Genomic DNA, 27,594 nt, shown 5'->3' on the forward strand with positions numbered 1-27,594 from the left:
AAGTCATCGTGCAGGTGGTAGACGTGGCCACATGAGAGGAAACACAATCCTTTTTTGACGTTGAAATTGTCAAAGGTGGCAACTGAGGAGGCACAGACTTTGAAGATTTCTTGGGAACTGCAGATTTCCCAGACTTCTTAGACGGTGTACTATCCATCTTAACAGGTGGAAGAGCCTTTTTTGAAACACTAGGCCCAGAAGAATCCAGAGAGGATTGGGCCTTCTTCGTCACCTTCGCCCTTGGAGATGAAACTTCAGTTTCAGCCTTCCTCTTAATAGAAATTAGTGAAGAACCAGAGGCAATGCTTCCTACCTCAGACAAAGTGTCCTCCTTGTCCTTGAGTCTGTTAAGCCACAACGGCAGTCGTCCTTCTCTGTCCCTGATGGTCTTAGGGGGGGAAGGTCCGGCAGATCTTGCACTCCTTTGCCTTATGGTCAGGATAAAGGCAATATAAACATTTTTTTGTGGGGATCTTCTTTGAATAGCCTAAGCTTCCCACAAGAATCACAGGCCCTGAACAGGGATTTAGAAGTAGACATCTGAAAAACGTGAAGAAACTAACTAATCTTGAAGAAAACTGAGCAGAGCTCAGGGAGACTCCCTTCACACAACGTGCAGTAGAAAATCTGAGAGCCTGAGCCTCTGGGGAGAACGTTCTGGTGGGTGCTGTCGCCTGATTGGCTGCAGTTTGGACTAATACATAATGACTAGGATAGTCACGATTGTGAAGGTTTTTTCTACTGTAGCTGGTGCTACTTTACTTCCTGGTTGGGTACTTCTGATATTTGCTACATGTATTATGGCATTTTATTGCTTTTTTATGTACCGTGGGACTCCCACTCCGACGACGGGGAATGATTCAGGCATGGGAATCTATGAAAGACACCCCTAATACTGGAGAAGAACTGCTTCCCACTCCGGCCCCAGTACTGCCCAGTCTTGGGTCAGCACAGGCCGGGATCTGAGCCGAAGCAACGACTCACGCAGCTCGGGAGGCCGAGAGAGTGTCCCTCTGGGCACCCCACCCCAGGTGTTGATCCAAGTTACCTGGGGGGCACGATCCCACTCTCCACCCCAAAGTCAGCGACTTGGGCCTATATCCAGAACTCTGTCATGGGCTGCGGAGGACCCGGGCCAGCTGCTCAGCATTTCCGTGGCTGCTGGTCCAGGCCGCTGCTGATTGACTCAGAGGTCCCCAATGACTTGGCCCTCACACCGGCGGTCTCAGTCCACACCAAGAACTGCCCTCAGCACTGTGGAGACTTTATTTCAATTCGGTGCACAACACGCACCCTGCGCTTCCGAGACTCACCTCTTCTCCCGGTGCACACGATGTCCAGGTGCTCTTCCCAAACGCTCTGGCTGCACCACGACATGCACTCTTGCATGTTGAACTCACTTCTTTTGGTGCCTACAAGGTCCCGGGCTCTTCACCAACATTGGGCTCCACCATGACACGCACCCAGCGCGTCCAAGACTCACTTCTTCCGTTGGTGCACACGATGTCCAGACGTTCCTCACCAATTCCCCGGCTGCACCATGCCATACACCCTTGCGTGTCCAAGGTTTGCCTGGTCTCCCTGTGCACACCACGACCAGACGCTGCTCACCCACGCCTTGGCCTGCACCATGAAGCACTCTGCGCATCTGAGACTTCGCTTACTCCTGTGTGCCCACGATCACAAGGCACAACTTCGGAGGGTCTCAAGCGGCAAAACACACGCGCAGACACAGCGTTGCTTGGGACTTCTCAAGAAACTTATGATCCTGTATTTCCAAACAGGGAGCCATCACCTCTGGCCCTTGGGGTTACAAGACAGCACAAAGAATAGTCTTCTTCAAGCAGGGGGACCCAGTGCTTCCAAGCATAGTCCCAACAGCCTCTTCCTTAGTTAAAACAGCAAACTGTAGACCAGCACCAGATCACGAAGCAAAGATTGGTCTATCCACAGCAGTTTCTTCAGTTGTTCCTTCCTTAGCAGAGGTTCCTCTTGACCACACAATGGGCCCAGCCCTTTCCGTCTCAATCCCTTACGGTTCATTACCATGTTCAGGGGCTTCAGATCTCAGTTATACTCCTTGATGTTTTTGAAGTCTGTATGTGCTCAGGGGTCCCTACCCTTCTGTAAATCAGTTCTGGGTGACTCCCTCCCAGTGTCACCTCTCTACCTTTAATACTGGGGTTCTGGATCATTAATCCCTCGGCAGGAGATGGGTCAATTGATTTATAGGACCAGCCCAGGCCTTTTCACCTCCCGGGCTTCTCCTCCCCACTACTTTCCAGATGCAGGGCAGCCTGGTGCCATCTCAGCCCCTCCCTGGGTCAAGACCTCTCCCAGCTCCTCATCTTTCAGTTCCAGACAGACAATCCACATTTCAGAGACACACAAATGCTCAGAGCACAGAACTAAGCCACTTTCTAAAAGAGTGGTTTATAAACACAGAGCTGGGTCTGTTAATTCCATGGTGGTATAGTGTGTCTAAAGCTCACAGTCAGTAGACCTTAAGTACTAGGTTTATAGATGAATGTTCCAATTTACCAGCGTTCTTTATAAAGGGTACATATGCAAATATATGCTTTAACACATACCACAGCTCAAATAGTGCTGACATAATTGAATTGATTAAACACAGTAACAATGGTTGCTGAAGCTTAACTGTTCAGGTGCTCAGAGCCATTGAATAAAATGCATTTTTTCAGAAATCACTGAGTCCGAGCAAATTGTTGCAGACAACTGCTGACCTATGACTGCAGCAAGATTGATTAGGCAGGTACAAAATAAACCAAGGTGACAACTGATGGAAAAGAAGGGTTTCAGAGCACGCCTCATCAAGTCATTAATAATCAGAGCACCAAGTAGGGCAATGGACAAAAGTTCATGGAGCAAAAGCTGGTGTGCATACACAATTTGAAGCCATTGTTGTGCCCATTAAATGACAACGCCAATCAATCAAGGGCAAAGGTGGATAGCACCAGAATAAAGTAAGTGCTAGAATCCATTACATCTCCTTTTAAAGGATCAGAAACCTGACGCAGTGTCAGGCAAGTCTAATTGTCTTGAATATAAACATCTCCAGTATTGCGGCAAAAAACTATTGTTTGTGATACAGGATCAGTATTCATACCTTTACTGTTGCTCTACTCTTTCAACACCCAAATTAGAGGAAAGTCCATGAGTCAGCTGCCTTAGGGGCAACAGTTCCATGTGAGTCATAGTGTGAGTTCTCAATGCAGAAATGCCATGAGGGACCATGGTCAGGGTCTACTAATTGACACCACCTACTGGGAACCAATAACCTCGTGCAAGGAGTATTAGCTTGAAGGCTATCCTTAAAAGCAGTAGATCAAACAAATATTCAATTGATGCTGATGAGTCACTGCTGAAATAAATTTCAGATACAATTGGTGAAGGTTGCTGAATTGCCCCAGTGACAACAGACACAGGCGAACAGAGTGCCGTGAGATAGGTTCTTCCTTCTGAGGCCTAAGATGTAGTGAAAGGATGGGGTGGGTAAATTGTTGGTAACCTAGAACTAGACACCAGCAAGCAATTAAAGCCGGTCGAAAATCCAATATATGGGTGAAGTAAGCCAACATTTCAGCATGCTCAAACTTGGTGCCTCGCTTAATGCCTTCAGGCCCCCTCGGCTCTGCATTGCTAGTCCCCAGACTTTCCAGGGAGGAATGCCTTACCAGCAGAATTGCCCGAAATGCCCGACCACCTCTTTATATGACTCACCAAGCCTCAAAAGATAAATCACTTTACTTTAAATTGTTGTCAACGGAAATAGAAGGGCTACAAAACTGACAGTGTGAAAGAGCAATGTTCTTACTGGCTGTCCTATTTCTATGCCCACCAAAAAAAAAAATGGACTACACTGCTAGTTTCTCTTCTAAAACAGGGGCAGGGTAAGTGGTGAATCCCTAGAAATAGGTAAAAATAGTACTTACTGCCACAAATTAACCACTGGCTGGTTCCCTTTGCCCGCATACAGTGTAAGGTGAACAGCCGCTGTGAACTGTAACCTCAGACAAGGAATCAATCAGACCATTAAGACTCATTTGATGAAATGGTAAAAAGCCAATGCTCGACTGCACAGTTTTTCTGGCAGCCTATTGGTGAATTAAGATATTCTATTGGCCAATAACACTTCAGTAACAGGATTCATGTACAATGAGTTGTGATTTCAGTTTATGGACCAAACTCTTACTTCCCTTCGACAAAATCTTGAATTCTGCTAAGACCGAAGAACGAGCATGAAAAACCTAGATCCTGGAACAAGCTCTACACTAATCAATGTTAAAATTAATCGTAAAATTCAGACTTTAATTTCATTTTGGAATGAGGCTGAATGGAGAACTATAACGATTTTAAATTACAAATGATTGTTATTATAATGAGTAGTTTGCACTTTAGTACACCGTTTTGCGTGATTTTTTTTCTGTACAAAGATGGAGTTTTGGCTTGGAGACATAACATTTCCTCATTTAGAAAATCATTTAAACCCTGAAGGATGTTGCCTCAATGGAGAGGAACATGTTTAAAAAACGATTTTAATACAATCGCTCAGGCGCCTTTCATAAAAACTGTTAAAGTATTTGTAAAGCATGAAGATTCATTCTTCGGAGACAATCACTTTACTGAGAGATGCTGTTCCCATTGTAGAAACTGAGGTTTCCTTAATATGCCAGGTACAGTTAACCACAAAGTGTATGAAATTTGCAACCTGGGATGCTCAATTCAGGCAGTTTTGCTGCTCTTCAGAGTAGCAATTATTTCCGACCTGACACTTCCAGAGAGCTGTAAATAGGCAGACAAACCAACAGGTGCAAACTAGAAGATAACACATTTAAATGACACCGAGGCTCGAGTACAAGCAACACAGAATGGCAGGACAACACCGCCGTACCTACGAGGCTCCTGTCTTCATTATACCAATGTTAGGAACCAGCTCCCTCGATGTCCCTTATGCCAATGGTGGTGCTCTGTAAACAGAGCCCTAAACCACATGGGGTGCAGGTCGACGGCAAGAGCGAAATAAAGTGTCGCAGCAAGGAACCAGAACCTTCGAGAAACTAGACCTTCATTACACGCCAATGTGCCTTTAATGCATCTGGCCTGACGTGTAATATGGTCACACGAGCAAAACCAACACCAACTGCCCTAGTCAACCACTATGACCTTCACAAAGTAAGGCAGACAACAAATAAGGATGCATATCGTCTGATGGTCTACAATGGGGTTTTTTTTGGAACAGGGCAATTCCTCAACGCACTAGGCTGGGTCTTGAAAAGAATGGGGTCTTGGCTTGAGTCCTATCAAGATAACTATGTGAAGGAGCCAAGAGATACAGAAGTGGAAAAGAAATTGCTAGTAGGACGCCTCCCAAGCACAAGATGGTACAAACGGGGAATTCGGTGTTGCAGGTGAGCTTTGTCAAGAGCAGGAGGTAGAAATAGTGCAAGGGAGGATGAATAGTCACTGCTTCAGAATTAAGGAGTTCAGAGAAGCACAATTTTGAGCACTCAGAAGTGGGGGGGGGGAATGATAAACTGCATAGTGAGCACTCATGTGATAAACTATTGTAGGTGAGCAGAAGCCTAAATAAACCAGCTTCTGGTGGGCCAGGAGTCTGAAGTCACACCATCCCTCATCAAAACAATGACATTCAGAAATTCGGAACACAATTCTGGTTCGTCTGTCGAACAATGAAGCACACCACTGCAAACTGAAAGTTTGCTTTTGCAGACCCAAATACACAAATGAATAAACTAAAAGGGCCTTCAGTGGTGCTATAGCAAGCCGATCGATTGAATCGCCTATTCCTAGAGAAACTGATGAAAAACTCGAGTAAATCCCATCTATTCCAAATGGCATGACAAGCAAGAACCTTTTTCCTGATAAAGTATAGCCATCAATTTACTTTCTGTAAGGGCACAGTCCATGTATTCTTCCGTTGACTATGCTAATGCCACTTATAAATAAATGAATTCTAAGAACCAAAGTTTTCCAAATCTCTTTTAAAAATCAACAAGGCTGCAAATGGTTGATCATTCTACTGTCTACATTTCCCTCCTACTGCAATTCCACAATACAACGTGCCTCTTATGGAATACCTATTCTGGTGACAGCGCCCCACCCATGACCACTGTTAGCATATACCTGCAAATTGGCTACCCTTTCTATAGAGTTTCTCCTCCTGAACTAGAGGACTAAGATTTTATAACCTCCTCCCCCCAAGACAGGGAAGAAGGCCCTGTGAACACATGGAGGCAGATTTACAAACGCATTGGAGTTGAAGCTACATAAACGTGCATACCTTTGTGACTCAAACCCTTAAAAAAAACCAACTCCTTATGAACAGTGCAAAAAGGGTACAGTCATTTTTATCTGCATTTCAATATTACCTTATTACTCCTATTTTAGATGTTTGGTGGCTAATTTGCAGAGTCATGAAAGAGTACATAAAATGGGAATATTACTTTACATACTCCAAAATGTCTTTGTGAATAGGCTCTAGGATCTATTGGTTTGGAGACAATTTTCTGCATCTCCATCCAGGTGATTACATTCTCATTTTGATTTGGAGTATTTGTAAAACGTTGAGGTAGCAGTGAGAGGCAGGGAATGGGAGTACATAGGCAGAGGTAATACAGACAGAAGCAGTCTCATACATTACCGAGAGGTTAAGATTCATGTATTGGTAATAAAAGACAAGCGAGGGAGAAAACTGCTCTGTGGCGATGGTGGATTCGTCAGAGGTGTGGGTTAAAGAGGATAGGGCAGTCTTGGGTTCAGAAAATATGTCCCATTCATTAAGGTGCTTCAAGTTTCCCCACAAGAATGGGCTTTCAGAAATTAAGACAAGATAGGGCGAGTCTGAACTAGAGAATGACTTCAGTCCAGAGTATGAAGGTGTGGAGAAAGAATCTAGTTTCTGCACATCTCAGTTACCAATCCTGTTACAGTTTTAACTTCTGTATCATGGTTGTCAGCAGAGCCCCAGAGCTTCTGTGAGGCAAGGAAGGTATTTTGATCATCGCTGATTCATATGATGCAGCTTTACTAACATGCAAGGATGAAGACGAACCTAAAATAAGTTAACCTGGGTTCAAGCAATAAGATGATGCAATCATACCAGTGCCGCAGTTTTAGAAGATCAGCTTCCCTTAACAGCATTTTGATTGAGGGCAGGACGATGGATGATAGGTCCATAAGAAAGGAACTATACTTCCTTCTAGTAGAACAGAGAAAGAATTTAAGACAGTGGCCTCGAAATTTGCGTCAGTGACATAGGGTTTTATTTGTAGTGTTAAGTTGCTCTGAGCCAACCATGTAGTACTAGCCATTCAGCCTATAGTGAATCACGAATGCAGCATCTTGTTTGTGCAAGTCAAAAACGCCATCACCTTAATACAGCACAAGTCTGGTTCATTTGGTCTCCCCCCCCCCCCCCCCCCCTCACCCTCCCTTAAAAAAAAAAAAGGGGGGGGAGCACATCATGGTTGCTAATGCGAAGATTAAAAACACCATCTGGTAGACTAATAACAAGTTCAGGCTTGTATTTGTCGATATAATAAGATTCTGAGAAAGCTTAATACATATATAAATAGTGCTTTGAATTAATTAGGACCAGTGTTTTATCCCAAATGTTGGGAAGAAGCATTACACACTCCTACGGATGTTATTTTAAAAATATATATAAAAAATAAGGGAGGACAGGCCTCTGAAGGGAATTGCAAATCTTCTGTTAACACTGCCTCGGCGAGACTGTGTGTGTTGTCTTTCATTTGTGAACTGTGCAGACAATACTGGGCATATCGAGCTTGGATATTTCTCCATACACTTAATCTGAGAATTATTTTTAATGGTTAGCTCTTGTATTTGTTGTATTTGTAGCATCACTAATGACAGATGTTGTTTTATTATGTCTCACTACGTACAGTGTCCTTTGAAGAGCTGACTTTTCGTGCCTGAGCATGCAATTATAAATTGCATTTCTATAGCATTAACTACCCTATGCGGCATTGAGGCACTTTGCTTTAAATAGCTTGGTACTCCGGAACCCAAAATGAGTATTTTTTTTTCCATTGTGGATTAGCGGTCTTAAATTTATGCTCTTGCTTAGTAGAGATTGGAGTAGGGATAGAATTATGGGCATGGATGAGAACACTGGAAATACTAAGTTGCTCTTTTTATTTTAAGTTGTGGTTATGTGTGCCTGTTAAGTTGGGTTAATTGGCTATAAGGGGGAGGGAGGGGGGGGGGGGGGGTGGAAAGAGTATAAGAAGGAGGCTTGGGGTTCATACCAGTCACCGTTTTGGGATGAGTCAGAGAGGAAGGAAGGGATAAATGCTGGAGGGAGTCCGCTTTTTTTTGTAACTTAACTCAAAGGACAAGTTACTTACCTTCGGTAACACCCTCTCTGGTAGAGACGTGATCAAGCCGCAGATCCCTTACCTTTGAATTCTCCAGGCATCAGACGGGATCCAGTAGATTTTTCTTCTAGTAATACCCCTGCATTCTGGTAGGTGGTGTCGGACGGCTCTATGTGACATTGTCGGCGTCTCCGCCATTGTTACTTCCGCGTCACCTATATAGGTGCCACCACAGCGCTGTCAGTTATTTTTCATGACTTTCCATGCCAGAAGCGAGAAGCCATTAAATGCACAGGCATTGGTGTGTTTTGAACAACTAGGGCTTTGAAAGGAAACAGCCAGACTCTAAAAACCTATCTGCAGTGCGGGGAGGATGGGTGGGTTGATGAGGAATCTGCAGCTAGATCAGATCTTTACCAGCTAAGGCGTTACCTAAGGTAAGTAACTAGTCCATCTGATAGAGACATCTAGCCACAGATTGCTTACCTTTGAATAGATGCCCAAGCAATACCATCCCTGGTGAAAGAACTGTGGATAATTTAGAGCAGGAAGTCTGCCGTCCCTGCGGACTTAACTGTCTAGGCAGTAGTGTTTGGTAATCATGTGCAGGGATGCCCACGTTGCTGCCTGACGAATTTTGAGGACTGGAACTCCATGTTGCAGAACCGTGGTAGCACCCTTAGCTCTGGTGGAATGAGCCATAAGCCTTCAAGAAGCTGTTTTTTGGCCAAAGAGTAGCACATTTTGATGCAGAGGATGACCTATAGCAAGATGGTCCTCTTTTGCGTAACCCACAGACAGTTGGTCGTCCACGAGGAACTCTTTAGTGCAGTCAAGGCAAGACGACAACACCATTTTTGGGTCAAAATGGTGGAGTCACTCTTCTTTAGAGGGGTGTGAAGTTGTGAAGGGGTGCATAAAATGGGCATGGTGACAGACTGTCCCACATGGAATTGTGCTACCACTTTCGGTAAGAAAGAGGCCCTGGTGTGAAGCACTAACTTATTAAGGAAGATGGTCCAGTAAGGAGGCTTGGATGACAGCCTGCAATTCGCTCACCAATCTGGCAAAAGTCATTGCCACTAAAAAGGCTGTTTTGATGGTAATTAGCCGGAGGGAGGAGTTGTGCAGAGGTTTGAATTGAGCCCACATCAAAGGGGAGAACCAAATCAAGGACCCACTGAGACATGATGAAAGGGGCAGGTAGGAACAATATGTACAAGCCACTTAAGAAATCTATTTATAATAGACGATCTAAATAATGAGGGTTGGTCTAGCAGCCTCAAAAAGGCAGACAAGGGGCCCAAAGGTACCCTTTGAGAATGCCCAGAGCTGAGCACGGTTGTGCAATTGTCAAAATAACAAGTAGAACTTGAGAGAGGGAAGCAGGAAAAGGATCAATAGATCTTACTGTACAATATTTTACAAATGTGTCCCACAGGCAGGCCTACACGGTCTTGGCGGTGGGCCGCTTGGCTGCCAAAATAACATTGCAAACTTTAGAAAGGACGGTACCACCCTTAGTAGCAGCGGTTTTTTATGAAACAGCATAGAGGAGCATTGGGACAAGTCAACCTGCTGATAACCATTAGGCAGAAAACATTGTTTCGGTGCATTGATCATTTAATCCACTGTGTTTAACTTGATTCTGTAAATTTCTCATTTTGCATGCATTATTTCTGCTGTAATAGGGGTACGTTCCAAAGAAACCTTTTAGCTGAAAAAGAAAAGAGCTTGTAGTGCACTGGCAGTATTTCTCTGCCAAAAATGTTGCTTTGGTCATAACTCTGAGGGCAGATACTGAGTTTGATAGAGAGCTACTCAACACAGGTGTATTCAGACTATGTCTACGAAAACAGAAGCATATAACGAAAGTGTGCTGATGTGCATGTACCCCGGGTGTACATGTACCCAATGTGTGATAAGGCTAGAAGGAATGTAGGATTGCACTTTCGAACAGTGCTTACGTACACAGATAAGTACATACCGGGCCTATGGGGTGACAATTTTTAATACAGACAACTGTTTGATGAGTCTACAAGCACTATTATTTAAAGTTGTGGTCTTGGTCTCTTGTTTTTGTACTGTAATTTTTGAATAGCGTATCATTAAAAAACTATGAATGGTCAACTCTCCAATAATACATAAGCAACAAACCGGCCACAAGATATTAAAACTAACAACTATACATAAAGGCATGACATGGAAATGTGGAACTCGCACAACTGGATAGTGTTGAGCACTGAAAGTTCACATTGTGTGTCAGTCGTCTACCGAAGCCTCAATGCATTTTGGTACGCACAGAGAACTGCTAAGTCAAGCTGACATTTGCGCATCCAGACAAATGAGTCCTTGGTGTATCTGTCGTGGAAACAAGAGCATATCAGACCCCACTGTACACCTGGGGTTCTCCTGCTCCTAAGACAATCCCTGGAAAGCAGCCTCGACGAGCCGCAGATGCACGGTGTGACCCGAGAAACGACGGCCTATTCCATCCAGGGACACTAGAGGGAATGGACGAACACGTGTGGACAGCTAAAGCAGGCAAAGGAAGAACACCGTTTCTGGAATTTCAACCCATATCCTACAGAGGCGTGACACGCTAATTTCCACAACAAGCATTAGAAATGCAATAGGTCTCGCAGCATTAGAGTTAGTGCTTTTAGAATTGTTTATGGGTTTTTTTGTAAATCTTTAGCATGAGGTTGAGGGTGAGTGAGGGTGAGTGAGGGTGAGGGGTTGAGGGTGAGTGAGGGTGGGGTTGAGGGTGAGGGTGAGTGAGGGTGAGTGAGGGGTTGAGGGTGAGGGGTTGAGGGTGAGTGAGGGTGAGGGGTTGAGGGTGGGTGAGGGGTTGAGGGTGGGTGAGGGGTTGAGGGTGAGTGAGGGTGGGTGAGTGTGAGTGAGGGTGAGTGAGGGTGAGTGTGGGTGAGGGGTTGAGGGTGAGTGAGGGGTTGAGGGTGAGTGAGGGTGAGGGTGAGGGTGAGTGAGGGTGAGTGAGGGGTTGAGGGTGAGGGGTTGAGGGTGAGGGTGAGTGAGGGTGAGGGGTTGAGGGTGGGTGAGGGGTTGAGGGTGAGTGAGGGGTTGAGGGTGAGTGAGGGTGAGGGTGAGTGTGAGTGAGGGTGAGTGAGGGTGAGTGAGGGTGGGTGAGTGTGAGTGAGGGTGAGTGAGGGTGAGTGAGGGTGAGTGTGGGTGAGTGATTGAGGGTGAGGGGTTGAGGGTGAGGGGTTGAGGGTGAGTGAGGGTGAGGGGTTGAGGGTGAGTGAGGGTGAGGGGTTGAGGGTGAGGGGTTGAGGGTGAGTGGGGGTGAGTGAGGGTGAGGGGTTGAGGGTGAGTGAGGATGAGGGGTTGAGGGTGGGTGAGGGTGAGTGAGGGTGAGTGTGAGTGAGGGTGAGTGAGGGTGAGGGTGAGGGTGAGTGAGGGTGAGGGTGAGTGAAGGTGGGTGAGGGGTTGAGGGTGATTGAGGGTGAGGCGTTGAGGGTGAGTGAGGGTGAGGGGTTGAGGGTGAGTGAAGGTGAGGGTGAGGCGTTGAGGGTGAGTGAGGGTGAGGGTGAGTGAGGGTGAGTGAGGGGTTGAGGGTGAGGGGTTGAGGGTGAGTGAGGGTGAGGGGTTGAGGGTGGGTGAGGGTGAGGGTGAGTGAGGGGTTGAGGGTGAGTGAGGGTGAGGGTGAGTGTGAGTGAGGGTGAGTGAGGGTGAGTGAGGGTGGGTGAGTGTGAGTGAGGGTGAGTGAGGGTGAGTGTGGGTGAATGTGGGTGAGTGATTGAGGGTGAGGGGTTGAGGGTGAGGGGTTGAGGGTGAGTGAGGGTGAGGGGTTGAGGGTGAGTGAGGGTGAGGGGTTGAGGGTGAGGGGTTGAGGGTGAGTGGGGGTGAGTGAGGGTGAGGGGTTGAGGGTGAGTGAGGATGAGGGGTTGAGGGTGGGTGAGGGTGAGTGAGGGTGAGTGTGAGTGAGGGTGAGTGAGGGTGAGGGTGAGGGTGAGTGAGGGTGAGGGTGAGTGAAGGTGGGTGAGGGGTTGAGGGTGATTGAGGGTGAGGCGTTGAGGGTGAGTGAGGGTGAGGGGTTGAGGGTGAGTGAAGGTGAGGGTGAGGCGTTGAGGGTGAGTGAGGGTGAGGGGTTGAGGGTGAGTGAAGGTGAGGGGGAGGGGTTGAGGGTGAGTGAGGGTGAGGGGTTGAGGGTGAGTGAGGATGAGTGAGAGTGAGGGTGAGTGAGGGTGAGGGGTTGAGGGTGAGTGAGGATGAGTGAGAGTGAGGGTGAGTGAGAGTGAGAGTGAGAGTGAGTGAGAGTGAGAGTGAGTGAGAGTGAGTGAGAGTGAGGGTGGGTGAGGGTGGGTGGGTGAGAGTGAGGGTGAGTGAGGGTGAGTGAGAGTGAGGGTGAGTGAGAGTGAGAGTGAGAGAGAGTGAGTGAGAGTGAGTGAGAGTGAGAGTGAGGGTGGGTGAGGGTGAGTGAGGGTGAGAGTGAGGGTGAGAGTGAGAGTGAGAGTGAGTGAGAGTGAGTGAGAGTGAGGGTGGGTGAGGGTGGGTGGGTGAGAGTGAGGGTGAGTGAGGGTGAGTGAGGGTGAGTGAGAGTGAGGGTGAGTGAGAGTGAGAGTGAGAGAGAGTGAGTGAGAGTGAGAGTGAGAGAGAGTGAGTGAGAGTGAGGGTGGGTGAGGGTGAGTGAGGGTGAGAGTGAGGGTGAGGGTGAGGGTGAGTGAGGGGTTGAGGGTGAGGGGTTGAGGGTGAGTGAGGGTGAGGGGTTGAGGGTGAGTGAGGGTGAGGGGTTGAGGGTGGGTGAGGGGTTGAGGGTGAGTGAGGGGTTGAGGGTGGGTGAGTGTGGGTGAGTGATTGAGGGTGAGGGGTTGAGGGTGAGTGAGGGTGAGGGGTTGAGGGTGAGTGAGAGTGAGAGTGAGAGTGAGTGAGAGTGAGGGTGAGTGAGGGTGAGTGAGGGTGAGGGTGGGTGAGGGTGGGGGAGGGTGGGTGAGTGAGAGTGAGGGTGAGGGTGAGTGAGAGTGAGAGTGAGAGTGAGAGTGAGAGTGAGAGTGAGAGGGTGAGTGAGAGTGAGAGTGAGAGTGAGAGTGAGAGTGAGAGTGAGAGTGAGAGTGAGAGTGAGAGTGAGAGTGAGAGTGAGAGTGAGAGTGAGAGTGAGAGTGAGAGTGAGAGTGAGAGTGAGAGTGAGTGAGAGTGAGAGTGAGGGTGAGTGAGAGTGAGGGTGAGTGAGAGTGAGGGTGAGTGAGAGTGAGAGTGAGAGTGAGGGTGAGTGAGAGTGAGAGTGAGAGTGAGAGTGAGAGTGAGAGTGAGAGTGAGGGTGAGTGAGAGTGAGAGTGAGGGTGAGTGAGAGTGAGGGTGAGTGAGGGTGAGGCGTTGAGGGTGAGGCGTTGAGGGTGAGGCGTTGAGGGTGAGGCGTTGAGGGTGAGGCGTTGAGGGTGAGGCGTTGAGGGTGAGGCGTTGAGGGTGAGGCGTTGAGGGTGAGGCGTTGAGGGTGAGGCGTTGAGGGTGAGGCGTTGAGGGTGAGGCGTTGAGGGTGAGGCGTTGAGGGTGAGGCGTTGAGGGTGAGGCGTTGAGGGTGAGGCGTTGAGGGTGAGGCGTTGAGGGTGAGGCGTTGAGGGTGAGGCGTTGAGGGTGAGGCGTTGAGGGTGAGGCGTTGAGGGTGAGGCGTTGAGGGTGAGGCGTTGAGGGTGAGGCGTTGAGGGTGAGGCGTTGAGGGTGAGGCGTTGAGGGTGAGGCGTTGAGGGTGAGGCGTTGAGGGTGAGGCGTTGAGGGTGAGGCGTTGAGGGTGAGGCGTTGAGGGTGAGGCGTTGAGGGTGAGGCGTTGAGGGTGAGGCGTTGAGGGTGAGGCGTTGAGGGTGAGGCGTTGAGGGTGAGGCGTTGAGGGTGAGGCGTTGAGGGTGAGGCGTTGAGGGTGAGGCGTTGAGGGTGAGGCGTTGAGGGTGAGGCGTTGAGGGTGAGGCGTTGAGGGTGAGGCGTTGAGGGTGAGGCGTTGAGGGTGAGGCGTTGAGGGTGAGGCGGTGAGGGTGAGAGTGAGGGTGTGTGAGAGTGAGAGTGAGTGTGAGAGTGAGTGTGAGAGTGAGGGTGGGTGAGGGTGGGTGGGTGAGAGTGAGAGTGAGAGAGTGAGTGAGAGTGAGAGTGAGGGTGGGTGAGGGTGGGAGGGTGGGTGAGGGTGAGTGAGAGTGAGAGTGAGAGTGAGAGTGAGGGTGGGTGAGGGTGGGAGGGTGGGTGAGGGTGAGTGAGAGTGAGGGTGGGTGAGGGTGGGTGGGTGAGAGTGAGGGTGGGTGAGGGTGAGTGAGGGTGAGGGTGAGTGAGGGTGAGGGTGAGTGAGAGTGAGGGTGAGTGAGTGTGAGTGAGGGTGGGTGAGGGTGGGTGAGGGTGGGTGAGTGTGAGTGAGTGTGAGTGAGGGTGAGTGAGGGTGGGTGAGGGTGGGTGAGGGTGGGAGAGGGTGGGTGAGGGTGAGTGAGAGTGAGAGTGAGAGTGAGAGTGAGAGTGAGGGTGAGGGAGAGTGAGAGTGAGAGTGAGAGTGAGAGTGAGAGTGAGAGAGTGAGTGAGTGAGAGTGAGAGTGAGAGAGTGAGTGAGTGAGAGTGAGAGTGAGAGTGAGGGTGAGGGTGAGGGTGAGGGTGAGGGTGAGGGTGAGGGGGTGGGTGGTTGAGAGTGAGAGTGAGAGTGAGAGTGAGAGTGAGAGTGAGAGTGAGAGTGAGAGTGAGAGTGAGTGAGGGTGAGTGAGGGTGAGTGAGGGTGAGGGTGAGTGAGGGTGAGGGTGAGTGAGGGTGAGGGTGAGGCGTTGAGGGTGAGGCGTTGAGGGTGAGGCGTTGAGGGTGAGGCGTTGAGGGTGAGGCGTTGAGGGTGAGGCGTTGAGGGTGAGGCGTTGAGGGTGAGGCGTTGAGGGTGAGGCGTTGAGGGTGAGGCGTTGAGGGTGAGGCGTTGAGGGTGAGGCGTTGAGGGTGAGGCGTTGAGGGTGAGGTGTTGAGGGTGAGTGAGAGTGAGGGTGAGGGTGAGAGTGAGGGTGTGTGAGAGTGAGAGTGAGGGTGAGTGAGAGTGAGGGTGAGGGTGAGTGAGAGTGAGGGTGAGGGTGAGGGTGAGGGTGAGTGAGAGTGAGGGTGAGGGTGAGGGTGAGAGTGAGAGTGAGAGTGAGAGTGAGAGTGAGTGAGGGTGAGTGAGGGTGAGTGAGGGTGAGGGTGAGTGAGGGTGAGGGTGAGTGAGGGTGAGGGTGAGGCGTTGAGGGTGAGGCGTTGAGGGTGAGGCGTTGAGGGTGAGGCGTTGAGGGTGAGGCGTTGAGGGTGAGGCGTTGAGGGTGAGGCGTTGAGGGTGAGGCGTTGAGGGTGAGGCGTTGAGGGTGAGGCGTTGAGGGTGAGGCGTTGAGGGTGAGGCGTTGAGGGTGAGGCGTTGAGGGTGAGGCGTTGAGGGTGAGGCGTTGAGGGTGAGGCGTTGAGGGTGAGGCGTTGAGGGTGAGGCGTTGAGGGTGAGGCGTTGAGGGTGAGGCGTTGAGGGTGAGGCGTTGAGGGTGAGGCGTTGAGGGTGAGTGAAGGTGAGGGTGAGGCGTTGAGGGTGAGTGAGGGTGAGGGGTTGAGGGTGAGTGAAGGTGAGGGGGAGGGGTTGAGGGTGAGTGAGGGTGAGGGGTTGAGGGTGAGTGAGGATGAGTGAGAGTGAGGGTGAGTGAGGGTGAGGGGTTGAGGGTGAGTGAGGATGAGTGAGAGTGAGGGTGAGTGAGAGTGAGAGTGAGAGTGAGTGAGAGTGAGAGTGAGTGAGAGTGAGTGAGAGTGAGGGTGGGTGAGGGTGGGTGGGTGAGAGTGAGGGTGAGTGAGGGTGAGTGAGAGTGAGTGAGAGTGAGAGTGAGAGTGAGAGTGAGGGTGGGTGAGGGTGAGTGAGGGTGAGAGTGAGGGTGAGAGTGAGAGTGAGTGAGAGTGAGTGAGAGTGAGGGTGGGTGAGGGTGGGTGGGTGAGAGTGAGGGTGAGTGAGGGTGAGTGAGGGTGAGTGAGAGTGAGGGTGAGTGAGAGTGAGAGTGAGAGAGAGTGAGTGAGAGTGAGAGTGAGAGAGAGTGAGTGAGAGTGAGGGTGGGTGAGGGTGAGTGAGGGTGAGAGTGAGGGTGAGGGTGAGGGTGAGTGAGGGTGAGTGAGGGGTTGAGGGTGAGGGGTTGAGGGTGAGTGAGGGTGAGGGGTTGAGGGTGAGTGAGGGTGAGGGGTTGAGGGTGGGTGAGGGGTTGAGGGTGAGTGAGGGGTTGAGGGTGGGTGAGTGTGGGTGAGTGATTGAGGGTGAGGGGTTGAGGGTGAGTGAGGGTGAGGGGTTGAGGGTGAGTGAGAGTGAGAGTGAGAGTGAGTGAGAGTGAGGGTGAGAGTGAGAGTGAGAGTGAGAGTGAGAGTGAGAGTGAGAGTGAGAGTGAGAGTGAGAGTGAGAGTGAGAGTGAGAGTGAGAGTGAGAGTGAGAGTGAGAGTGAGAGTGAGAGTGAGAGTGAGAGTGAGTGAGAGTGAGAGTGAGAGTGAGAGTGAGGGTGAGTGAGAGTGAGGGTGAGTGAGAGTGAGGGTGAGTGAGAGTGAGAGTGAGAGTGAGGGTGAGTGAGAGTGAGAGTGAGGGTGAGTGAGAGTGAGGGTGAGTGAGAGTGAGAGTGAGAGTGAGGGTGAGTGAGAGTGAGAGTGAGGGTGAGTGAGAGTGAGGCGTTGAGGGTGAGGCGTTGAGGGTGAGGCGTTGAGGGTGAGGCGTTGAGGGTGAGGCGTTGAGGGTGAGGCGTTGAGGGTGAGGCGTTGAGGGTGAGGCGTTGAGGGTGAGGCGTTGAGGGTGAGGCGTTGAGGGTGAGGCGTTGAGGGTGAGGCGTTGAGGGTGAGGCGTTGAGGGTGAGGCGTTGAGGGTGAGGCGTTGAGGGTGAGGCGTTGAGGGTGAGGCGTTGAGGGTGAGGCGTTGAGGGTGAGGCGTTGAGGGTGAGGCGTTGAGGGTGAGGCGTTGAGGGTGAGGCGTTGAGGGTGAGGCGTTGAGGGTGAGGCGTTGAGGGTGAGGCGTTGAGGGTGAGGCGTTGAGGGTGAGGCGTTGAGGGTGAGGCGTTGAGGGTGAGGCGTTGAGGGTGAGGCGTTGAGGGTGAGGCGTTGAGGGTGAGGCGTTGAGGGTGAGGCGTTGAGGGTGAGGCGTTGAGGGTGAGGCGTTGAGGGTGAGGCGTTGAGGGTGAGGCGTTGAGGGTGAGGCGTTGAGGGTGAGGCGTTGAGGGTGAGGCGTTGAGGGTGAGGCGTTGAGGGTGAGGCGTTGAGGGTGAGGCGTTGAGGGTGAGGCGTTGAGGGTGAGGCGTTGAGGGTGAGGCGTTGAGGGTGAGGCGTTGAGGGTGAGGCGTTGAGGGTGAGGCGTTGAGGGTGAGGCGTTGAGGGTGAGGCGTTGAGGGTGAGGCGTTGAGGGTGAGGCGTTGAGGGTGAGGCGTTGAGGGTGAGGCGTTGAGGGTGAGGCGTTGAGGGTGAGGCGTTGAGGGTGAGGCGTTGAGGGTGAGGCGTTGAGGGTGAGGCGTTGAGGGTGAGGCGGTGAGGGTGAGGCGGTGAGGGTGAGAGTGAGGGTGTGTGAGAGTGAGAGTGAGTGTGAGAGTGAGTGTGAGAGTGAGGGTGGGTGAGGGTGGGTGGGTGAGAGTGAGAGTGAGAGAGTGAGTGAGAGTGAGAGTGAGGGTGGGTGAGGGTGGGAGGGTGGGTGAGGGTGAGTGAGAGTGAGAGTGAGAGTGAGAGTGAGGGTGGGTGAGGGTGGGAGGGTGGGTGAGGGTGAGTGAGAGTGAGGGTGGGTGAGGGTGGGTGGGTGAGAGTGAGGGTGGGTGAGGGTGAGTGAGGGTGAGGGTGAGTGAGGGTGAGGGTGAGTGAGAGTGAGGGTGAGTGAGTGTGAGTGAGGGTGGGTGAGGGTGGGTGAGGGTGGGTGAGTGTGAGTGAGGGTGAGTGAGGGTGGGTGAGTGTGAGTGAGGGTGGGTGAGGGTGGGAGAGGGTGGGTGAGGGTGAGTGAGAGTGAGAGTGAGAGTGAGAGTGAGAGTGAGGGTGAGAGTGAGAGTGAGGGTGAGTGAGAGTGAGAGTGAGAGTGAGAGTGAGAGTGAGAGAGTGAGTGAGTGAGAGTGAGAGTGAGAGAGTGAGTGAGTGAGAGTGAGAGTGAGAGTGAGGGTGAGGGTGAGGGTGAGGGTGAGGGTGAGGGTGAGGGGGTGGGTGGTTGAGAGTGAGAGTGAGAGTGAGAGTGAGAGTGAGAGTGAGAGTGAGAGTGAGAGTGAGAGTGAGAGTGAGTGAGGGTGAGTGAGGGTGAGTGAGGGTGAGGGTGAGTGAGGGTGAGGGTGAGTGAGGGTGAGGGTGAGGCGTTGAGGGTGAGGCGTTGAGGGTGAGGCGTTGAGGGTGAGGCGTTGAGGGTGAGGCGTTGAGGGTGAGGCGTTGAGGGTGAGGCGTTGAGGGTGAGGCGTTGAGGGTGAGGCGTTGAGGGTGAGGCGTTGAGGGTGAGGCGTTGAGGGTGAGGCGTTGAGGGTGAGGCGTTGAGGGTGAGGTGTTGAGGGTGAGTGAGAGTGAGGGTGAGGGTGAGAGTGAGGGTGTGTGAGAGTGAGAGTGAGGGTGAGTGAGAGTGAGGGTGAGGGTGAGTGAGAGTGAGGGTGAGGGTGAGTGAGAGTGAGGGTGAGGGTGAGGGTGAGAGTGAGAGTGAGAGTGAGAGTGAGAGTGAGTGAGGGTGAGTGAGGGTGAGTGAGGGTGAGGGTGAGTGAGGGTGAGGGTGAGTGAGGGTGAGGGTGAGGCGTTGAGGGTGAGGCGTTGAGGGTGAGGCGTTGAGGGTGAGGCGTTGAGGGTGAGGCGTTGAGGGTGAGGCGTTGAGGGTGAGGCGTTGAGGGTGAGGCGTTGAGGGTGAGGCGTTGAGGGTGAGGCGTTGAGGGTGAGGCGTTGAGGGTGAGGCGTTGAGGGTGAGGCGTTGAGGGTGAGGCGTTGAGGGTGAGGCGTTGAGGGTGAGGCGTTGAGGGTGAGGTGTTGAGGGTGAGTGAGAGTGAGGGTGAGGGTGAGAGTGAGGGTGTGTGAGAGTGAGAGTGAGGGTGAGTGAGAGTGAGGGTGAGGGTGAGTGAGAGTGAGGGTGAGGGTGAGGGTGAGGGTGAGTGAGGGTGAGGCGTTGAGGGTGGGCAGAGAGAGTGAGGGGGCGGAGCGGGGGTGTGCTATATGGTTGTGGTGCCTTCATTCTCGCTAAAACACTCCTGTGGTAGCTGATGGGCTTCAGCATTTTTTGACAACCAACTTTTTTTTTTAAGATTCGAAGACTAGAGCTTGCAGTCAAATAACATGCTTGACTGGCCAATATTGTGAGCATCTGATAAATATATTGAAGATTAATAGTATCATACTTTCTTTTTAAAAAAAGTGTGATAATGAAGTATGATAAATTAAGGCTACTTAAAGCTGCAGAGCTTATCTTTCAAGTAATTGGGGAACCATGCAGTGGTCAGACGTACTGCAATTCAGGTATTCCCCACCCTCGAGTTAAATAAAAAAAATTCTGCAAACAGCACATTTTATTTTAGAAGTTGTATTGGTTATTTAATTTACTGTACAATCAGACACATTTTAATTGTTTCATAAGGCATAGAATCCGTATATATTAGGATTTCACACCGTACCCAAAGCATTATTTATATGTACTAGTAAGATTGCGAAAAGTGACATCACTTCTTTGATTCTTAATATTCAGGTGCACGTCAATTACCTCAAGTTATGAGACTAGAAAAATGGCCTGTGTCTGATCCGAAATTAGAACTGTTATCCGAGGCTTGGTTGGAAGAGGCCTTAAGGATAAGTTAAGGTCCAAGTGCAAGTTGTTCCTCTGGGAGTCACCCTCTAATATATAATTGGAAAACAGCACCAGCAACTCTCAGAGGCCTTTTTATGAGCAAGAAAGAAGATGGTTTATTTTTTTATGAGTTCTACTGGGTTTGTAAAAAATTGAATACAATTCTGGGAAGACGAAGTTTTAGGGTGGTTGCCAGTTTGGCAGAATACTGCAAGCATTGTTAGAGTGGCTGTCCAGCATATTTCCATCCTAATGGCCTGGAGCAGACTCTGCAGTCAGGCATTACGTTTCTTCTAGCTCCATGCTTGTCTAGCCCCGGATAACTCTTTTTAATCTGTTCATAAGTCAGGGTGCAGGGTAAATGTTTAACCGAAGTTTGGAAGCAACAGATTTCAGGACACAGGCTACCTTTCACTAACAACACCCAAGAAAAACCTTTTCCGTTAGGCAAAGCCTCATCTGCTGCACTTTTAAGAGGACGGAAGGGAAGGCACGCTTTCCTGAAAATCATGTTTTACTTACTTGACCGTCGGGTTGAATTGTGTGGGAAAGCTCGAATTTCTTACGTGCAGAAAATGAAGAGTTTAACACGCCGACAAAAAAAATACGAATTCCAGGACCTACCTATTGTAGAAATATTCACAGAATTGTGTGTGTGGTACATTTACAATTAACTACCGAACTGCGACTCCCTTGCACAAATTAGTTAACGATTGCAACACAGCTGCCAAGTGGCCCTGTGCCACAGAAGCGAGACCGGTTTTCAGGCAACAGTGTTACCATGCTCGGGACTTGTAGCCGCATGTTCGAGGGGGACAGCCTGAACAAGTCACGGAATGAAGGCACTGAAAACTCTCAAAAGCAGCAGAGGCCTTGTCCTCCTCGTGGGCGGTGTCTGAGGGGTGCTTGGGGGCCCCACTTACCTCTACGTGCCTTAGGTGTTGCTGAATGTGCTGGAGCCGAGAGGCATACATTGAGACGCAGCAGCAGCAGCCGTCTCTCCCCGGACAGGACTGTGCTTGCACGTTAACAATTAGCAAAGCTTCGGCAGTGAGGAGGCTGTTGAACCCTAGGCAGCAGGTTCAATGCTACAAGCGCTGGCAAAGTTCCTTGCCGAAAACGTGCAGGTCAACAGTTTCTGTTTGCCCCTTCACAATGGGGTTCAACTGCTGGTGGGGGGGAGGGGGGCTTTGAGGACAACTGCCACCTGACCCTAAGTCCTCAAAGTGACATTCAAGTAATCCTGGGTTTTTAGCCAGAACATTTTGATTCCGGGGCTTGTAGTTCATATTTACTATTATCCGTATCGGCCTACAACTCAAAGCATGTAAATGGCAATTGGCAAAACAATATAGAGCCTTTCATAGACAGCAGCAGTGGGTTGTTCCCACGTCATTTGGCAGATACCATATGTGTGGAGTTTAAAGATGGATTTAGAGGAGAAAATCAGGTTAAAAGGAAAGGAAAGGAAATTATGTGACATAGTGAAGAGAGTGAGGCGGGGGAAAGGAGGAAACACGGGGAATCGAGAGGGAAAGAAGAGATGGCGAGGCAGAGGGAAGGGGAGAGAATGAGGTGAAGTAAGAGGGATAGGGAGAGACAAAAGGAAGACAGACTGCAACAAACAAGACGGAGGGCATTGCTGTGGGGAGGGGGGGGAGGAGAAGTGCGACACGGCCGCAGCAGGGGGCGGAGCGGGGAGAGAAATGTAATTGACACGGCCGGCCGGTCGTGAAACTGAAAGCATGGCCGGCCGGCCGTGAAAGCCTTTGATGCAGCAGGGGGAAATGCGAGACGGCGGGAAGGGGGCGGAGCGGGTAAACAAAGACGGACATGCACGCGCCCGTGACTTTTAAGGTCAATGCGCATGCGCATAAGCTTAATGCGCATGCGCATTGACCTTAAAAGTCACGGGCACTGCAAGGAATCGCCACGATTCCTTGCAGTGTAGATAAAGAGTGGATAACTCGCAATACTCTCGCCTTGCTCGATGCGCATGCGCATCGACAGGCGAGACCTAAAAAGGAGCGTTACGCAGGGCTTTAAGTGGGCTGGATCTCCCCGGGGGTGAGCACCAACATTTTTTTTAAGGAAGCCTCGGAACAGATTTCTATAGAGCTCGGTTTTGTGCCCGGGCACAGGCAGTCTGTTTTTTGTTTTTCCGGGCTGCGGTGACACCCGGCACATGGATGTGCGCGTGCTCACACTGCTCACTTCTCACTGGCGGAGAAGTTACGGCCTGATGTTATGACAGGTGAGCATTCTCTGGATTTCCCTTCTCTTTTTTAAACTCAGGAGTAGCAACATTGTGGTGGTGTCACCAGGGCTTTGAGAGGAAGCGTTTTCAATAACATATACAAGCCATAGTTGCTGCTCATTTATCTAATGCAACTAACAACTATTGACAAAGCCAATGGTCCTGACTAATTGTAGGTATGATGTTACTTGTTGTATCATATCTGGATGCAATTAGAGAAAACGCAAAATATAAGTCCTGCAGCACACTATGACTATACTAAGCACACATTTTTAGCTGACGTGTTTTATGCAACACCCCTAATTACATTGACCACGCCCTTTGAGACCCTCCAGTTTTTTCATCCCACATAAAGCCCTGGCGTTACGTCACCACAAAAACATTCTGCTTGATACGATACAAAAAGCCCCAAAACAGCGCGGTGTCGATACTCATCCAGCAAAGACAAAACCAAGGAAATTTGCAACTGTTCCTCAACTTTTCACACTACAATTCCGTGGAAACTGCAGGCAAAAAATGACTTCATGTGTACCTGCCCCTGAAGCCAGAGCTTTTCAGGGGCTCCTTGCGTGGAAGCCGTAAGCTGCAGCGGAGTATGTTCCACGTCCACTTTCGCTTACCGTAACCCGGTAAACTGTAAGTATGTTGGGTACGGGGTGATGCAAGACTTCACAGTGGTTGTTTTCGGACTGTGAATGCCCCGGGCTTGCCTACACCACCGCTTTACAAGTCATCGGGTGACGGTCACACGGCTGCGTGAGCGCCGACGTGACCGCGTTCACGCACGGCGGGCCGGCTCCGGGCGACGGATACTTCGTAGAATGGCACGCCAAGTCGGCATAAACGCGCGCCTTTTGCTTCCCTCCGTACCAACCGACTATTCGCAGCTGGAAAATGTAAAAAAAAACAAACAAAAAAAAAACGCATTTTACTGGCCAGTGCCTCGTACTGAAATGACTCAATATGTTAATTGGTCAGACTGGAACAATTACTGGCGACGCGCATGGCTGCCCCGCTCGTATGGAAATCATTCTGGGACCCCGAGCCAGGTGACAGAGGAGAAGGGAGAGTGAAGGGCAAAAGCAGCCGCTACGGCCGCAGGGAGTTTGACTTAAAGAAGAATCCACCTATTGTAATTGCTTTTATAGAGCCCTTCCCTTACTACCCCTAAAGTGGTAGTTGGAGGGCATTTTTTTTTTTGCCGGGCTCCAAAACCCAAGGTTTGTGGGGATTGAGATTAGCTTTGTGCATTCAGGAAAACCATTCCATTCATTCACTTCTGCTTCCTTGTGAGGAACCGTCATCTATATCGGTCGCCCTGCTTCATGGTTACTCAAGAGTTAGTGTGTGCAGGGAAGGAATTGTTTTACTGAGAGACAGCGTATTAACACTATATACTGGTACTCATTTTATTGATTTGAGAGATAATATGTTTGTTTTGCTCTACCAGAATTTGTCATCGTGATCTATACATTTCGCAGACGTTACTGCAACAGCCAAAATCATCAATTTATTGTGACATTATAAACTCAGCATACAGCTAGCCCATATAATCCGGACCACTGGAAATATGCAGCAAAGGAGGACAATTTAGGCTGAAGTGTGACTAAATTATGCGGTTAAAAAAATCGAAGTATTCGCTACAAGGGGTCACATGCTAAGGCAGCATTTTTCGTTAGTTTAGAATTTAAAAAAAACAGTGTATAAACTTAAGTTTCACCTTCATACCAGCTGAATATGCAAACAGCAATCACAGGTGAAAAATAAACCTTTACTAAGTGTCTGCTACTGTGAAGCGCCGCACATAGTGCATATTTGTTTTAGTAACTTCTGATCCACTTTAGTCAAAAGAAGTTTTTATTTAAATCTGCAAGTATGCAGTAAATCTATAATTATATGGAAACAGTGCCCGCATGATTTCCAATAGCCCAGTCTTTAAATGAACAGACCTAGTCTGACTTTGCTGTATATGCTCCTTTATAAATTAGCAACCAGAAGAGGAAAATCCCTTAACCCCTTCGAAGCTAATGACGAGCTGGGCTCGTCATGGCGCTTACCTGCCGTGCGCGGATGACAAGGCCAGCTCGTCATGATTTATGGGGTTTTTGTTTTTTTAGCGCAGGACGGGAAAACGCCTAGCAGCCATGTGGTTAACTAGCCTCCAAATGTTGAGGGGAGAGCACTATGAGAACCAACAGACCAGACCAGCAGTGAGTGACATTTTAAAACTGAATTCTACTGTTCAAATTCACTGCAACAGATGCGCAGCAGAAACATTAAATATTTGCTATTTTAGAAGGTCATGAATGTCAGTTTAACCCCTTCCATGCGCCCGCGATTCTGCGCCTGTGCTGCAGAATCGCGAGTGGCGGGTTCATGGCGGCCCCCAGCCGTCGTCAGCACACGAGCACCGTAGTGCATGACGGCTGGGGGCAGTCATCAGCATGGAAGGGGTTAAAAAATCAAACAAAAATTTCGTTTGTTTTCTACTAAATCTCTTTCCCCATTACCACATTCAACATGACCCTTAACCAGTGTCCGTAACTCAAGTCAACAACAACAAGATAAGCAGGACATGGTGGTTCACACGGTAGTAATCACACAGTAGCAATAGACTGTAGTAGAGCAGAAACTTCTCAAGTCAACCTCTTTCAAGGTCATTGATGGAGACCAGCTTGGTTATTGTTTTTTGTTATTCTTTTCCTGCATGGGCTAGCATCATGTTTATTTGTGTAAAGGCACTACAGATGTTCCCTGGGATGGTAACTTAATGCTCAAGCTTTTTCGAAAAGAGTGCTGGCGGATATGAACAAGCCGTGGTGAAGAGACTTTTTTGGCCTCTGCTAATATGCTTGGACACCTGTGACACTGCATTACACCACACAATGGTTTATTCTATGGTCTGGGATAAAATAACTCATGTCAGTCAACTATTCCTTGAAAGCATTTATTTTTTTAAACAACTTCTAGAGCACACAAATACCCTTGGGAATCTCAGCGCTATGGACTGTAGGGATTAGCGGAGGACTGGTTGCTTATTGTTCAAAGAGCCAAGTTTTGACCTGCTTCCTGAATGATAACACGGTAGGACTGGTCTTAATTTGTATGGGAAGGGACTCCCATAGTTTAGCCGTATCCACTATAAAGGCTTTTTTCAGGTATTCAGGTCCTGCATCACGCGCTGCCTTGTAGGCGATACAAAGCGCCTTAAATTTAGTTATTTTTTTTAGGGGAAGACAGTGAAGCTGGCGCAACACTTTTGTAACGGACTTAAACTTTGGAGTACCTGTCAGTATCCTGGCGGCTGCATTCTTTATCAGTTGCAGCCTACTCAGAACGTTTTATTGGGCGTTAACTAGCAAGCCATTACAATAGTCGACCTTTGACATAACCAGAGCACTGAGGAGTGTTTTACCAGTATTGCTTGGGATGAAAGGTAATAGTTTCTTTATCGTCCTTAATACATAAAAGGACGAGGAGACCACTGAATTAACATGGCGTTTAAAAGCTAGGCTCTCATCAAATATAATACCTACGTTTCTAGCCTTCTTAACAAGGGTGGGGGGGGGGTAATCCCAACTCAGCTGGCCACCAGGTCTGAGACCATCCAGGGGCAATGTTACCAAAGACCATTACCTCAATTTTTTCCCCGAGTTTAGTTTAAGGCAGTTATTTGCCATCCATGAGCTAATGGCCAACATACCATCATGAAAACTCGCCGCCACGGCCTCTCCATCTTTATGCACTGCAAGCACCAGTTGCGTGTCGTCAGCACACAATGTGAGACCCCATCCCAAAGGATTTTATTACTCATGCCAAGTCGGTCACATATATATTCAACAAAGTCGGAATTACCGAAGATCCTTGAGGGACTCCACAAGGGAGAGAGAAAACGGATGAGTGGAAAGCACCCTTACTGACTGACTGGGTTTGATTGGAGAGGAAGGAGGCCAGAAGTGCTTTGGCCTGTCGTCCGATGCTTATGGCTGAGACAGGGTTGATCAAAGTGACATGATAAACCGTGTCAAAAGCTGCTGATGAGTGCAGTCTTTGTGCTATGGCCTTTCCTAAAGCCTAATTGTGTCATCTAGCAGCTTACTCTCTTCAATATACTGCGCCAGCTAGATGTTCATAATTTTCTCAAAGATCTTTGCTGGAAAAGGTAGACGTGCAATTGGTCTATAGATTTTGTCCTCTCCTGGGTCAAGATTACTTTTTTTTTTTTAAACCGTGGCTGAATGATAGCCTTTTTCCAAATGGACGGATAGGTGCCTGAGCATGAATTAATTTTATTATAGAAAATCTAAACTGTCTACTACTGTCCAATTAAATGTCCCTCCCCACAAACCTCACATTAGCACTTCTTTAAGCACTCTCATCCAGCCCCTGCACACATTATTACTGTTCGACCAAAAAGCAGCTCATGTCCGAGATGCTCCAGCAGCAATACAAATGCACTACAAAGATGACTTGCTTCTTGAAGCTAGGTCTGCACTGCAGTAAACACCTGCAATACTATAAACTCAACCATAGTAAATGAAGATACCCGGTGCAAGATACCTTGCTATTTGCACATTGGTACTGAAATATTAACTTGCACATAGTTCTGTTTTTTTTAATACTTTTTAATAATTTTAAGCATAGTCTCCTACCCACACGCAATTGCTGCTGACAGGGGGCAGTCTGGTGGGCTCAGTCAGCTCTGATTAACGGAGGGAGGATTTGGGCAGCGGACTAATCTTTCCGTCACCTAAACTTGAAAAACGAGCCTGGCGTGAGCGTGCCGAAGGCAAGCCCGTCTGCACCCGCCTGTGCTCCGTGCCAGGACCCCTGCACTTTTGGACTAGATAAGCCTCCTACATGTTTTTATGGTAGAGCAGCACTGTTGGATTTAAATGGTAAGGGCAGGGGCAGGGATTGTATTTGTCTCTCGTTGGATGCACCGCCAGTTCCCTTCCCAGAAGCATTCTCCAAATGTAGAATGTTCCTCCCTAAAATTTTAATGCTTCACATTTCCCCTAGGGTAGATAAGAATTTAGGGCCAGCTGGAGGCACTGACCAAGTATTAAATGCATAAAGCTTAATGCCAGATCATTGGTCAAGCATAGCGTGGAATGTGCAAGGCTTATAGAGTAAGAAGAGATTAAAATTGCCTTAATCACAGAGTTTTGGACGTACAATTGCTCTGGCCCAGACATAGTGAAAACTACCCCTCCGGGGTTTTTATGTTACACTTTAGACAGGTCGCA

General features: G+C 49.3%; 1 protein-coding gene across 1 annotated transcript in view; it reads right to left on the minus strand.

Moving 5' to 3' along the window:
- SND1 (staphylococcal nuclease and tudor domain containing 1) overlaps window positions 1–27,594 on the minus strand; it is a 2,099,018-nt gene that overhangs the window by 1,760,733 nt on the left and 310,691 nt on the right. The gene's annotated exons all lie outside the window — the stretch shown is intronic.

Source organism: Lissotriton vulgaris, chromosome 1_1 (assembly GCF_964263255.1).
Source record: "Lissotriton vulgaris chromosome 1_1, aLisVul1.2, whole genome shotgun sequence".
NCBI lineage: Eukaryota > Metazoa > Chordata > Amphibia > Caudata > Salamandridae > Lissotriton > Lissotriton vulgaris.